The 14,479-nt window shown below is 36.5% G+C and overlaps 1 pseudogene; it reads left to right on the top strand.

Moving 5' to 3' along the window:
* Window positions 1–218: 218 nt before the first annotated feature.
* LOC126954012 (uncharacterized) lies at window positions 219–337 on the top strand (annotated as a pseudogene).
* Window positions 338–14,479: the final 14,142 nt, after the last annotated feature.

Genomic DNA, 14,479 nt, shown 5'->3' with positions numbered 1-14,479 from the left:
CAATTAGATTTAAATATTTTACCTGTTTTACTAATCTAATAGAATCAAATTAATTTAATAAAAGGTGTATGCCACATTTTTAACATTGACATGATAAGAGCAAACCATGATTGAGTCTATTTTCCATTTCTGACAAATTATATTATTGTCTCCTATTTCTCTCAATATAATGAGCCACATGCATCACAAACATAAAGTAAAACTAAAATTTTAAAAATGTTTACACTCACTTCAGCAACACCTATACTAAAATTGGAATGACACAGACAATAAGACAAGATCAGCATGGTGCCTGTGCAAGGATGACATGCAAATTTGTGAAGCATTCCATATTTTTAGTATAAAAGTAAAAAACCCATCCAAAGGATAGCAACTTCAAAGTTTAAAGGAACATCAGCCCATACAGATGAGAAAGAACCAGTGCAAGAACTCTGGAAACTCAAAGAGCCAGAGCGTCTTTTTACCCCCAAATGGCCACACTAGTTCTCCAGCAATAGTCCTTAACTGAAATGGCTGAAATGACAGACATAAAATTCAGAATCTTGATGGAAATGAAGATCATCAGGATTCAGCAGAAAGCCAAAACCTAATGCAGGGAATCTAAGGAATCCAGTAAAAAAAATAGAGGAGCTGAAAGATGAAATAACCATTTCAAGAAAAAAACCAAACTGATTTGATAAAGTTGGGAAACTCACCAAAATAATTTCATAATACAATTTTAAGTATTAACAGCTGAATAGACCAAGCTGAGGAAAGAATTTCAGAGCTTGAAGACCATTTCTTCAAATTATTTCAGTCAGACAAAAACAAAGAAAAAAAAAGAATGAATAAAACCTCCAAGAAAAATGAGATTATATAAAGAGACCAAATCTAAAACTCATTGGCATCCCTGCCAATAGAAGCTACAACCACACTTTTGTTACATGGATATATGACATAGTTGTGATGTCTGAGCTTTTAGTGTAACATTGAACTCATTAGATAATTTCTTATCCCTAATCAGCCTCCCATGTTTCTGAGTCTCTGATGTATATTATCCCACTCTCTGGTGTCCACATGTACACATTATTTAGCTACAATTTATAAGGAGAGAGAGAGAGAGAGCAAGAAACTTGGAAAATATATTTGAGGATACTGTTTATGAAAATTTCCCTGACCTTGCTATAAAGGCCAACATTTAAATACAGAAAATGCAGAGTCCCTGAAAGATAACATGAGCATCTTTAAGACACATACACATCAGACTTTTCAACGTTAACATGAAAAAAGATCTCTACAACAAGAATTACAAAATACTGCTGAAGGAAATCAGAGAAAACACAAACAGATGGAAAAACATTTCATGCTCAGGAATAAGAAGAATCAATATTGTTAAAACGACCATGCTTTCCAAAGCAATTTACAGATTCAATGCTATTCCTATCAAACTACCAATGACATTTTCCACAGAATTAGAAAAAAATTATTCTAAAATTCTATGGAACCAAAAAAGAGCCTGAAGAGTTAAGGCAATTATAAGCAAAATGAACAATGCTGGAAGCATCACATAACCCAACTTTAGACTATATTACAAGACTACAGTAACCAAAACGATATGATACTGTACAATAACAAACACATAGACCAATGGAATAGAATAGAGAGCCCAGAAATACAGCCATACACTTACAACCATCTGTTCTTTAACAAATTCAACAGCAACAAGCAATGGAGAAAGGACTCCCTATTCAATAAATGACACTGGGATAACTGTGTAACCATATGCAGAAGACTGAAACTGAATCCATTCCTTAAACCATATACAAATCAACTCAAGATGGATTAAAGACTTAAATGTAGGCTGGATGTGGTGGCTCATACCTGTAATCCCATCACATTGGGAGGCCAAGATGGGTGGATTTCCTGAGGTCAGGAGTTCAAGACGAGCCTGGCCAACATAGTGAAACCTTGTCTCTACTAAAAGTACAAAAATTAGCCTGGCATGGTGGTGCATGCCTGTCATCCCAGCTACTCAGGAGGCTGAGGCAGGAGAATTGCTGGAACCTGGGAGGCAGACGTTGCAGTGAGCTGAGATCATGCCACTGCACTTCAGCCTGGGTGACAAAGCGAGACCCCCCATTTCAAAAAAAAAAAAAAAAAGACTTAAATGTAAAACTTAAGACTATAAAAACTCTGGAAGAAAACGTAGGAAATACCATTTTGGACATAAGAATAAGCAAACATCTTATGACAATGACAAAGATGCCTAAAGTAATTGCAACAAAAAACTTGACAATGGAACCTAATTAAACTAGAGATCTTCTGCACAGCAAAAGAAATAATCAGCAGGATAAAGAGATAACTCACAGAAAGGGAGAAAATATTTGCAAACTATAAATCTGAGAAAAGTCTGATATCTAGAATCTATAAGGAACTTAAACAATTTTACAAGCCAAAAAAGAAATAACCCCACTAAAAAGTGGGCAAAAAACACACTTTTAAAAAGAAGATATGCACAGGATCAACAAGTGTATGAAAAAATGCTCAACATCACTATTCATTTGAGAAATGCAAACCAAAATGGCAAGGAGATACCATCTCACACCAGTCAAAAAATAACAGGTGCTGGTGGGGTTGTGGAGGAAAGGGAATGTTTAAACACTACTAGTGGGAATGTAAATTAGTACAGCCATTGTGGAAAGCAGTTTGTTCATCTCTCAAAGAACTTAAAACAGAATTATCATTCAACCCAGCAATCCCATCATTGGATGCATATACTCAAAGGGATATAAACCATTTGATATGGTTTGGTTCTGTGTCCCCACCCAAATCTCATCTTGTAGCTCCCATTTCCCATGTGTTGTGGGAGGGACCCAGTGGGACATAATTGAATCTTGGGGATGGGTCTTTCCCATGCTGTTCTCATGATAATGAATAAGTTTCATAAGATCTGATGGTTTTGAAAATGAGAGTTTCCCTGCACAAGCTCTCTTTCTTTGCCTGCTGCCATTCATGTAAGATGTGACTTGCCTTCCACCACGATTGTGAGGCCTCCTCAGGCATGTGGAACTGTAAGTCCAATAAACCTCTTTCTTTTGTAAATTGTCCAGTCTTGGGTATGTCTTTATCAGCAGTGTGAAAATAGACTCATACACCATTCTACCATAAAGAAACATGCACTTGTATGTTCATCACAGCACTATTAACAATAGCAAATACATGAAATTAACCTAAACGTCCATCAACAGTCGACCGGATAAAGAAAATGTGGTACATGTACACCATGGAATACCACACAGTCATAAAATAAAATAATGAGATTATGTGTTTTGCAGCAACAAGGATGGAGCTGGAGGACATTATCTTAAGTGAACTAATGCAGGAATAGAAAATCAAGTGGGAGCTAAACATTGAGTAGAGATAGACATAACGAAGGGAAGAATAGACATCAGAGCCAATTCAAAGTGGGAAGGTGAAAGGAGGCTGAGATTAAAAAAAAAACTACCTATTGGGTACTATGCTTATTATGTGAATGACAAAATATTGTGTAGCCAAACCTCCACAACATGCAGTTTACCTAAATAACAAACATGCACATGTACCCTTGAAACTAAGAAATATCTTAAGAGAATAAAAATGAAGATAAAAAAAAAGTTGCCTTCCTGAAAAGCAAGGAATTTTTAATTTAAATATGAGTGGAAGTAAAATTAGTCTTAAATTGGTTTGTTTAGAAGTGAGAAATAAAAACCTGAAGAAGGAGGATAACAACCAGATGAGACAAGTTTGAGGCACGTTTGAGACATAAATAGGCGTCCTTAGGAAGTGACTGAAAATGATAAATTACCGTGAGAGAGGTAATAGAGAGTAGCAGTTAAAATCGTAGCCTTGGCTATCAAATGAAATGATGATATAATTTCAGTTTTGCCACCTGATAACAATAACACTATAGGCAATTGGTTTAACCTCACTTACCCTCATTATCTTATATTGTTACATGCAGTTTTGGGATGATTAAATAAGATAATGTTCCCAAATCATTTAATGATCCCTGGATTACAGTGAACGTTCAATAATAGGTAGATATTGCATTTCTGACAGTGATGCTGATGGTGATGGTAGTTGTCGTGCCAATTAGAAAACAACAGAAAGCTTTCAGTTTAGGGCACTTTGTGATATAAGGGGATAAAAGTAATCTGGAATTTGGGATATATGATAACTTTAATGTCTGTAGGATATCTGGATTAACCTAGGAGAGATTATCCTAAGTGATAAAATTTCTGGGTCACCACTGAACAGGTAATATCTGGCGTTATTACCCAAGACAAGGGTGTTAAATGAGACAGAATAAATGACCAGGAAACATTGACATGGATTGCATTTAAAGAGAGAAAAGAGCTCTCATGGAGTCAGAAAAAAAGATAGAAGTTAATATTATCAAAGAAACCAAGGCAAAATAATTTCGTGATTAAAAGAAGATTAAACTGAAATAGTGAAGACATCTCAAGAGAGGGAAGACTGAGAAGAAATCACTGGATGTGGTAGTCAAGACATCCATTAATTATCATGACAGCTTGTTTTTTTTTTTTCAGTGGGAATGAATAAAGATAAGGTAATTTTGTTGATGTCTGGATGAAATATTTAAAACGATGGCAAAAATAGACCAATCTTCAAATCAATCTTCATGATAGCCCTATTTTATATGTGAGTAAAATAGAAGCAGAGAGAAATTAATATACTCACTTGTGATCACAGTTCATAACCAGTGGAATCAGTATTAAAATCTTGCTTTTTTAGAGCAGTTAAAAATCATAGCCCTCATTAATATATTCTATTTGCAATTAATTTTAATGAGATTAGTTTGTCCACATATGATGAAAAACAAATTAATTTCTCTTGGCTTATAGACAGTGTTCTAATCTATTTGGTTAGACATTAACTTCAGTAGGAAGTGATTGATTTTCAAGGGGAGAAATTATTCGAAAATTCTGGCAAAATTTCACTTAGTCATAGATACACAATTAGATCAGAATATTGTTTTACTGTGGGTGCCACTTAAAAGGAAGAAAAATATTTTGAACAGAGAACCTAGTATCATTGGCCAAAGAAAACTGTTACTACAATTCTTGACACTATAACATGTCAGCTCTGAATCTGCTCCTTGACATGCCTAATACAGTCCAATTAAATGGCACCTGTTATTTTGGAGTTTCTAAAAAAGCAATTATCCTTAGATTTTCGTTTATTCCCACCCTTCCTCTAGCCCTGAAAGTAGTTGTTCATCCAACCACAGTAATGATGATGATAAGATAATTTCATCAAATTGATTCCAGAGACTATATGATTAAATCTCACAGATGGTTTGGAGGGGTCATTCATTGGCTAAACTGTTTTAGAATATCTCTAATTCATCAGGCCTGTCCCAGACCAGTTATTAACCTACAAAGCACAGAAATGCCAGAATCCGACTTCCACCTAAGGCTTTTTCATTCTCCAAGAATGTAACTAAACATGGTATTGCTTGTGCTGAAGAGAAATGAGGGAAGATAATGGGATGGAGATGAGGACCTTCAATTTCCCCAAAAAGTTTTATGTGTAAAAGTAAAAAATAAAAAATTAAAAATTAAAATAAAACTTGATAGGGGACATTTTAGAAAACAACCCACACTGTTGTCTTTGAGGAACTCGGGCCTTTTGCATGTTTAAAGGAACAAGCAGACCCCAGGCTTAACACTTCCGTGTCTAAGAGAACATTTTGTTAGTCAATTAATAGTTTGTGTCCGCTATTTTAAAATAAGCATTAATTTTAACTTAAATATAGAATGGCATAACACACAAACTTTTTTGTATATTTACAATCTTATTAGAGCCTGCCAATAATTTAATAAAAAATCTAACCCTCTACAAAACAACCGTTCTGGATAAATTAACAAGCTTGTTTTCTTTTTGTTGTTGTTGTTGTAGTTAATTACTTTATTGGGATATAATAAGTACATAGTACAGTAAGAAAACTGTACTGTTCAAATACACATATTTGTACTCCTAAATAAACATTTTACTGATACATGTAAAACATGCAAAGACATAGAGAATCTCGCAAACATAAATATAAGCAAAAGAAAGAAGCTAGACACAAAAAATTACATATTATTTGAATGAATTTACGAATCTTATTGGCAGGCAAAACTTATTTATGCTAATATATAAGTCACAGTAGATATACAGTAAGAAAATTGTACAGTTCAAATACACATATTTGTACTCCTAAATAAACACTACCTAGGTTAGGATACAAAACATTCCAAATACCTAAGAATTGTCCCATATGCCCCTCTATGCCAATAACTCCTCCAGAGTTACCACTCTTATATTAGCATAAATAAGCTTTGCCTGTCATTAAGATTCATAAATTAATTCAAGCAATATGTAATCTTTTGTGTCTAGCTTCTTTTGCTCATAATTACATTTGTGAGATTCTCTATGTTTTTGCATGTTTTACATGTATCAGGAAAATGTCTTTCTTGGTGTTGCATACCACTTTTTTTTTTAATCCCTCCCCTAGAACCCCATCCCTCACAGGCCCTGGTGTGTGATGGTCCTCTCCCTGTGTCCATGTGTTCTCATTTTTCTACTCCCACTTACGAGTGAGAACATACGGTGTTTGGTTTTCTGATCTTGTGATAGTTTGCTGAGAATGATGGTTTCCAGCTTCATCTATGTCCCTGCAAAGGACAGGAACTCATCCTTTTTTATGGCTGCATAGTATTCCATGGTATATATGCACCACATTTTCTTTTTTTTATTATTATCATACTTTAAGTCCTAGGGTACATGTGCACAACAGATTTGTTACATATGTATACATGTGCCATGATGGTGTCCTGCACCCATTAACTCATCATTTACATTAGGTATATTTCCTAATGCTATCCCTCCCCACTCCCCTCTCCCTCCACCCCACAACAGGCCCCAGTGTGTGATGTTCCCCTTCCGGTGTCCAAGTGTTCTCATTGTTCAATCACCTATGAGTGAGGACATGTGGTGTTTGGTTTTCTGTCCTTGCGATAGTTTACTGAGAATGATGGTTTCCAGCTACAAAGGACATGAACTCATCCTTTTTATGGTTGCATAGTATTCCATGTGTATATGTGCCACATTTTCTTAATCCAGCCTATCATTGATGGGCGTTTGAGTTGGTTCCAAGTCTTTGCTATTGTGAATAGTGCCACAATAAACATATGTGTGTACGTGTATAGCAGCATGATTTATAATCCTTTGGGTATATACCCAGTAATGGGATGGCTCGGTCATATGGTATTTCCAGTTCTAGATCCTTGAGGAACTGCTACACTGTCTTCCACAATGGTTGAACTAGTTTACACTCCCACCAACAATGTAAAAGTGTTCCTATTTCTCCACAGCCTCTCCAGCACCTGTTGTTTCCTGACTTTTTAATGATCGCCATTCTAACTGGTGTGAGATAGTATCTCATTGTGGTTTTGATTTACATTTCTCTGATGGCCAGTGATGATGAGCATTTTTTCATGTGTCTGTTGGGTGCATAAATGTCTTCTTTTGAGAAGTGTCTGTTCATATCCATTGCCCACTTTTTGATGAGGTTGTTTGATTTTTTCTTGTAAATTTGTTTAAGTTCTTTGAAGATTCTGGATATTAGCCCTTTGTCAGATGGGTAGATTGCAAAAATTTTCTCCCTTTCTCTAGGTTGCCTGTTCACTCTGATCGTAGTTTCTTTTGCTGTGCAGAAGTTCTTTAGTTTAATTAGATCCCATTTGTCAATTTTGGCTTTTGTTGCCATTGCTTTTGGTGTTTTAGACATGAATTCCTTGCCAATGCCTACGTCCTGAATGGTATTGCCTAGGTTTTCTTTTAGGGTTTTTATGGTTTTTGGTCTAACATTTAAGTCTCTAATCCATCTTGAATTAATTTTATATAAGGTGTAAGGAAGGGATCCAGTTTCAGCTTTCTACTTATGGCTAGCCAGTTTTCCCAGCACCATTTATTAAATAGGGAATCCTTTCCCCATTTCTTGTTCTTGTCAGATTTGTCAAAGATCAGATTGTTGTAGATGTGTGGTATTATTTCTGAGAGCTCTGTTCTGTTCCATTGGTCTATATCTCTGTTTTGGTACCAGTACCATGCTGTTTTGGTTACTGTAGCCTTGTAGTATAGCTTGAAGTCAGGTAGCGTGATGCCTCCAGCTTTGTTCTTTTGACTTAGGATTGTCTTGGCTATGCAGGCTCTTTTTTGGTTCCATATGAAATTTAAAGTAGTTTTTTCCAATTCTGTGAAGGAAGTCATTAGTAGCTTGATGGGGATGGCACTGAATCTATAAATTACTGTGGGCAGTATGGCCATTTCACAATATTGATTCTACCTATCCACGATCATGGAATGTTCTTCCATTTGTTTGTGTCCTCTTTTATTTCGTTGAGCAGCGGTTTGTAGTTCTCCTTGAAGAGGTCCTTCACATCCCTTGTAAGTTGGATTCCTAGATATTTTATTCTCTTTGAAGCAATTGTGAATGGAGTTCACTCATGATTTGGCTCTCTGTTTGTTTGTTATTGGCGTATAGGAATGCTTGTGATTTTTGCACATTGATTTTGTATGCTGAGACTTTGCTGAAGTTGCTTATCAGCTTAAGGAGATTTTGGGCTGAGACAATGGGGTTTTCTAAACATACAATCATGTCATCTGCAAACAGGGACAATTTGACTTCCTCTTTTCCTAATTGAATACCCTTTATTTCTTTCCTCTGCCTGATTGCCCTAGCCAGAACTTCCAACACTATGTTAAATAGGAGTGGTGAGAGAGGGCATCCTTGTCTTATGCCAGTTTTCAAAGGGAATGCTTCCATCTTTTGCCCATTCAGTATGATATTGGCTGTGGGTTTGTCATAAATAGCTCTTATTATTCTGAGATACGTCCCATCAATACCCAATTTATTGAGAGTTTTTAGCATGAAGAGCTGTTGAATTTTGTCAAAGGCCTTTTCTGCATCTATTGAGATAATCATGTGGTTTTTGTCTTTGGTTCTGTTTATATGATGTATTACATTTATTGATTTGCACATGTTGAACCAGCCTTGCATCACGGGGATAAATCTCACTCGATCATGGTGAATAAGCTTTTTGATGTGCTGCTGGATTCGGTTTACCATTATTTTATTGATGATTTTGCATAGATGTTTATCAGGGATATTGGTCTAAAATTCTGGTTTTTTTGTTGTGTCTCTGCCAGGCTTTGGTATAAGGATGATGCTGAACTCATAAAACGAGTTAGGAAGGATTCCCTCTTTTTCTGTTGATTGGAATAGTTTCAGAAGGAATGGTACCTGCTCCTCCTTGTACCTCTGGTGTAATTCGGCTGTGGATCGGTCTGGTCCTGGACTTTTTTTGGTTGGTAGGGTATTAATTATTGCCTGAATTACAGAGCCTGTTATTGGTCTATTGAGGGATTCAACTTCCTGGTTTAGTCTTGGGAGGGTGTTATGTGTCCAGGAATTTATCCATTTCTTCTAGATTTTCTAGTGTGTTTGCATTAGGGGCGTTTATAGTATTCTCTGATGGTAGTTTGTATTTCTTTGGGATCAGTGGTGATATTTCCTTTATCATTTTTTATTGCATCTATTAGATTCTTCTCTCTTTTCTTCTTTTTTAGTCTTGCTAGCTGTCTATCAATTTTGTTGATCTTTTCAAAAAACCAGCTCCTGGATTCATTGATTTTTTGAAGGGTTTTTGTATCTCTATCTCCTTTAGTTCTGCTCTGATCTTAGTTATTTCTTGCCTTCTGCTGGCTTTCGAATGTGTTTGCTCTTGCTTCTCTAGTTCTTTTAATTATAATGTTAGGGTGTCAATTTTAGATCTTTCCTGTTTTCTCTTGTGGGCATTTAGTGCTATAAATTTCCCTCTACACACTTCTTTAAATGTGTCCCAGAGATTCTGGTATGCTGTGTCTATGTTTTCATTGGTTTCAAAGAACATCTTTATTTCTGCCTTCATTTCATTATGTACACAGTAGTCATTCAGAAGCAGGTTGTTCAGTTTCCATGTAGTTGAGTGGGTTTGATTGAGTTTCTTAATCCTGCATTCTAGTTTGATCGCACTGTGGTCTGAGAAACAGTTTGTTATAATTTCTATTCTTTTACATTTGCTGATGAGTGCTTTACTTCCAACTATGTGGTCAATTTTGGAATAGTACAAAGTGGTGCTGAAAAGAATGTATATTCTATTGATTTGGGGTGGAGAGTTCTGTAGATGTCTATTAGGTCTGCTTGGTGAATCTGGATAGTTTGCTGAGAATGATGGTTTCCAGCTTCATCCATGTCCCTGCAAAGGACATGAACTCATCCTTTTTTTTTTTTTTTTTTTTGATACGGAGTTTTGTTCTGTCACCCAGGCTGGAGTGCAGAGGCACAATCTCCTCTCACTGCACGCTCTGCCTCCCTGGTTCATGCCATTCTCCTACCTCATCCTCCTGAGTAGCTGGGACTACAGGCACCCACCCACACGAATGGCTAATTATTTCTATTTTTAGTAGATACAGGGTTTCACTATTGTAGCCAGGATGGTCTCAATCTCCTGACCTCATGATCTGCTTACCTCGGCCTCCCAAAGTGCTGGAATTACAGGCATAGCCACTGCGCCTGGCCAAACTCATCCTTTTTTATGGCTGCGTAGTATTCCTTGGTATATATGTGCCACATTTTCTTAATCCAGTCTGTCACTGATGGACAGCTGGGTTGGTTCCAAGTCTTTGCTACTGTGAATAGTACCGCAATAAACATACGTGTGCATGTGTCTTTTTCGTAGAATGATTTATAATCCTTTGGGTATATACCCAGTAATGGGATGGCTGGGTCAACTGGTATTTCTAGTTCTAGACCCTTGAGGAATCGTGACACTGTCTTCCACAATGGTTGAACTAATTTACCCTCCCACCAACAGTGTAAAAGCATTCCTATTTTTTCACAACCTCTCTAGCATCTGTCGTTTCCTGACTCTTTAATGACTGCCATTCTAACTGGCATGACATGGTATCTCATTGTGGTTTTGATTTGACCAGTGATGATGAGCATTTTTTCATATGTCTGTTGGCTGCATAAATGTTTTCTTTTGAGAAGTGTAACAGGCTCATTCTCAAAGAAATAATTCACTCTTTGTTTATCCCACATACACAGTTGAGTGCCAACATTTTGTGCCAGGCAGTATCCTAGAAAGCAAAGATTCAATTGTGAACAAAATATACAAACTTCCTGATATTATAGAATTTATAATACAGTTTGCAGACTGGGAAAGAGGAGCAAAAAATGCAACTACTAGAATATCAGACAGAGATAGAGAGAAAGGGAAAAAATGTAATTACTAGGAATTCAGATGTTAGGGGAAAAATAGGTCAGGTGTGATGCCTCACACCTGTAATCTCAGCACTTTGGAAGGCCGAGGCAAGTGGATCCCTTGAGGCCAGGTGTTCGAGACCAGCCTGGCCAACATGGTGCAACTCGTCTCTAGTAAAAATCCAAAAATTAGCTGGGCGTGGTGGTGGGTGCCTGTAATCCCAGCTACTTGGGAGGTTGAGGCACAAGAATCACTTGAACTTTAGAGGCGGAGGTTGCAGTGAGCTGAGATCACACCACTTCACTTCAGCCTGGGTGACAGAGCAAGGCTCTGTCTCATAAAATAATAAAAACTGATGCTAGGGGAAAAATAAAGCAAGTGGCAGGGGGAGAAGTGAGTATTCCTAAGAAGGAAAAGAACTATACTTACCTGAGAAAGTTTCTGGTTTTCCTTCTTGGGATCTAGTAGTCTGATTTCTATGTAAATCAAACTCCCTCCCTTGACTGATATTTCTCATGATTAAGGCTCATATTTCCCTGTGCCGTAATATATCTAATACATTTTGATGACTGCTATGATAGATATCCTGATTTTACATTATTGAGTGTTTGGATTTTGTTTTCCTTTTCAAAAATGGAAGGATTTATTTGGGTAGCCAGTTAAGTTACTCATGGTTCATTTTAATCCTTTCAGGGTTTGTGAATTATCTTCGTTGGGGTGAGTAGTTGGTAGTCTTACTCTAGGGAGGACTTAACCCTACTATTAGAGTTTGTTATTCTGGCATCTCTACTGAATTCAGTGAGTGACAGATGAGGCTCCCCACCATGACTAGTTAGAACTCCAAAGCATGCCAGCTCTGAGGACTATTCAACTCACAGCTCCCCAGTTGCTTTTGTGTCAGGCCTTTTTGAGATCTAACCCATCTTGGGGTTAGATGCACATCTTTATATTCAACAAAACCTCAAGAATCACTCTTTGCCCAATTTCAAAGCGTGTTAACCTATACATGCATACTTCGTATTTAGCAAAGATGCAAAGGTCTTCAAAGACCCCAATACAAAGTTCCGGAACTTATCTGTAGAGCCATTTCATGTCTGGAAACTCAGGCTGCTATTTCCATTCACTTCAGTGTCACTAACTCCAATCTCTGTGTCCTGGATTCAGTGGGACCACCCTAGTCCACTTGGCCTGGCCATCTCTCCGGAGTGTGCTTTCAGGAATAAAGTCAGGGGCTATTGAAGGTTCACCTAGTATTTTTATTTTTCTCTTTCCTCAAGAATCAGTCATGCCATGCTTATTTTCCACTATCTACACTTACGGTTTCATATATCTTGCCCAGATTTCTTTTTTTTTTTTTTACAACACAAAAGGTAAATCCAGTTTCTGTTACTCCACCACAGCAAGAAGCAAAAATCTCCTTTTAAAAACAAAGAAAACTAATACTAACACACACATCCAAAACTAGAGGTCATTTCTAAATTATAGGACTTTTACCATGCCTAAAAATTGATCATGGCATACAAATGCATTGTCTCTGACTACCATTTGCCACGGTGAAATGACCTCTCCATAATAGGGTCAGTAATTGAGACGAAAGGACTCCTTACAGAAAGCTTAATTAAAAACACAGAGAGGCATGTTCATCACAATAGGCGAGCATTGACTTGGCATCTCCCAATCTTTTAGTTCCATTTTTTGTCATGAAAAGTGACAATTTTCTTAATGTGTAAACCTCAACTTTCATAGAAAATTGCATTCTTGTCTTTGGATGCTGGAATAAATGATGTTAAATGTACATATTTGTCAGATTGTTACTGAAATATTGATAATCAACTGATTTGTTCCCACGTTCTTGAATGCTACTGCATTTTGGGCTATATTCACATGTGTCAAGTACTTTTTAGCTCACCAGTAAACGCTCTAGTTAAGATACGAAATTACAAAAATGTCTTCTAGGCTTTTCTGCTTCTTCTCTTTGTAGTTATTCCTAGTTCCCTCTTAAAGCTTCTTAATTATATTGCAGAGTTTCAAGAACCTTTGTGTAATTTCTTACGTAGTTAAACTGTCAGAAAGCTGAAATGCGGTCATAATTTTTATTGACTAAAAAAGGCAGACTTAAATCCTGAAACTAATTATGCCTTCTCTATAGCATGCCTTTGGGCATAAGATAGAATTCTGTCTTTTTGAGGATTTTCATAGCCCTTTTATATCTTTTTTAGAGAATTTATTTCATTTTTTGTTCTATTTAGTCTTTGAGTATGCCCCAAATTAGCATCATCTGAGGATGGTTTTTTAAAAAATGCTATAATCTCTGTGGTTTTATATCACTTTATGGAAAATAAAAACAGAAAAAATAGCATTATAAAAAATAATGATGGAAAATATTTATATACTGATATAAGGATTTTTTAATATCTCCATGTATAGGAATGAAAAAAACTTCTGATAGATTATCATTAATTTATAATATTTATAGAAATCAAGGTTTTGTTTGGCTCAGATTATATTTAGCAGCAAAAACAATCCTCAGCAATAAATTAGGTTTCAGATTATTTATCTGCTGTTTTCTGACCAAATGTAACGTTTAAATCTGTTCTGGTAAAAATTTCTTCTTTCAGAATCTTCACCTTCTTCCTATGACCCTGTTTTCTAAAGAAACAGTAAAGATGAATAATTGCAGACTATGTTTCTCAAGCCAGACAATCATGATATGTTTCCGGCATTTGCATTTAATGTTAGTTCTTGTCTAATTAGGAACATAGTAAGCACATGCGGCAGATTGCATTATTTGCCCCAATCCTTGATGTCTTTCGTATGTGATTTTGCAGTTACTTTCATTCAAGCAAGCTTGTCCAACCCACGGCTCATGGGCCGCATGCAACCCGGGATGGCTTTCAATGCAGCCCAACACAAGTTTGTAAACTTTCTTAAAACATTATGAGATCTTTTTGCAATTTTTAAAAAGCTCATCAGCTATTGTTAGTGTTAGCGTCTTTTATGTGTGGCCCAAGACAATTCTTCTTCCAATTACGCCCTAGGGAAGCCAGAAGATTTGACACCCTGCATGAAAGGATCACAATAGATTTTCCCACTCCTTGACTTTGGGTCCAGTCGTATTACCTGCCTTTAGACAATGAGACAGAATTACT

Source organism: Macaca thibetana, chromosome 4 (genome assembly GCF_024542745.1).
Source record: "Macaca thibetana thibetana isolate TM-01 chromosome 4, ASM2454274v1, whole genome shotgun sequence".
NCBI lineage: Eukaryota > Metazoa > Chordata > Mammalia > Primates > Cercopithecidae > Macaca > Macaca thibetana.
The sequence above is the reverse complement of the archived record's forward strand: the minus strand, read 5'-3'. Positions and strand labels throughout refer to the sequence as shown.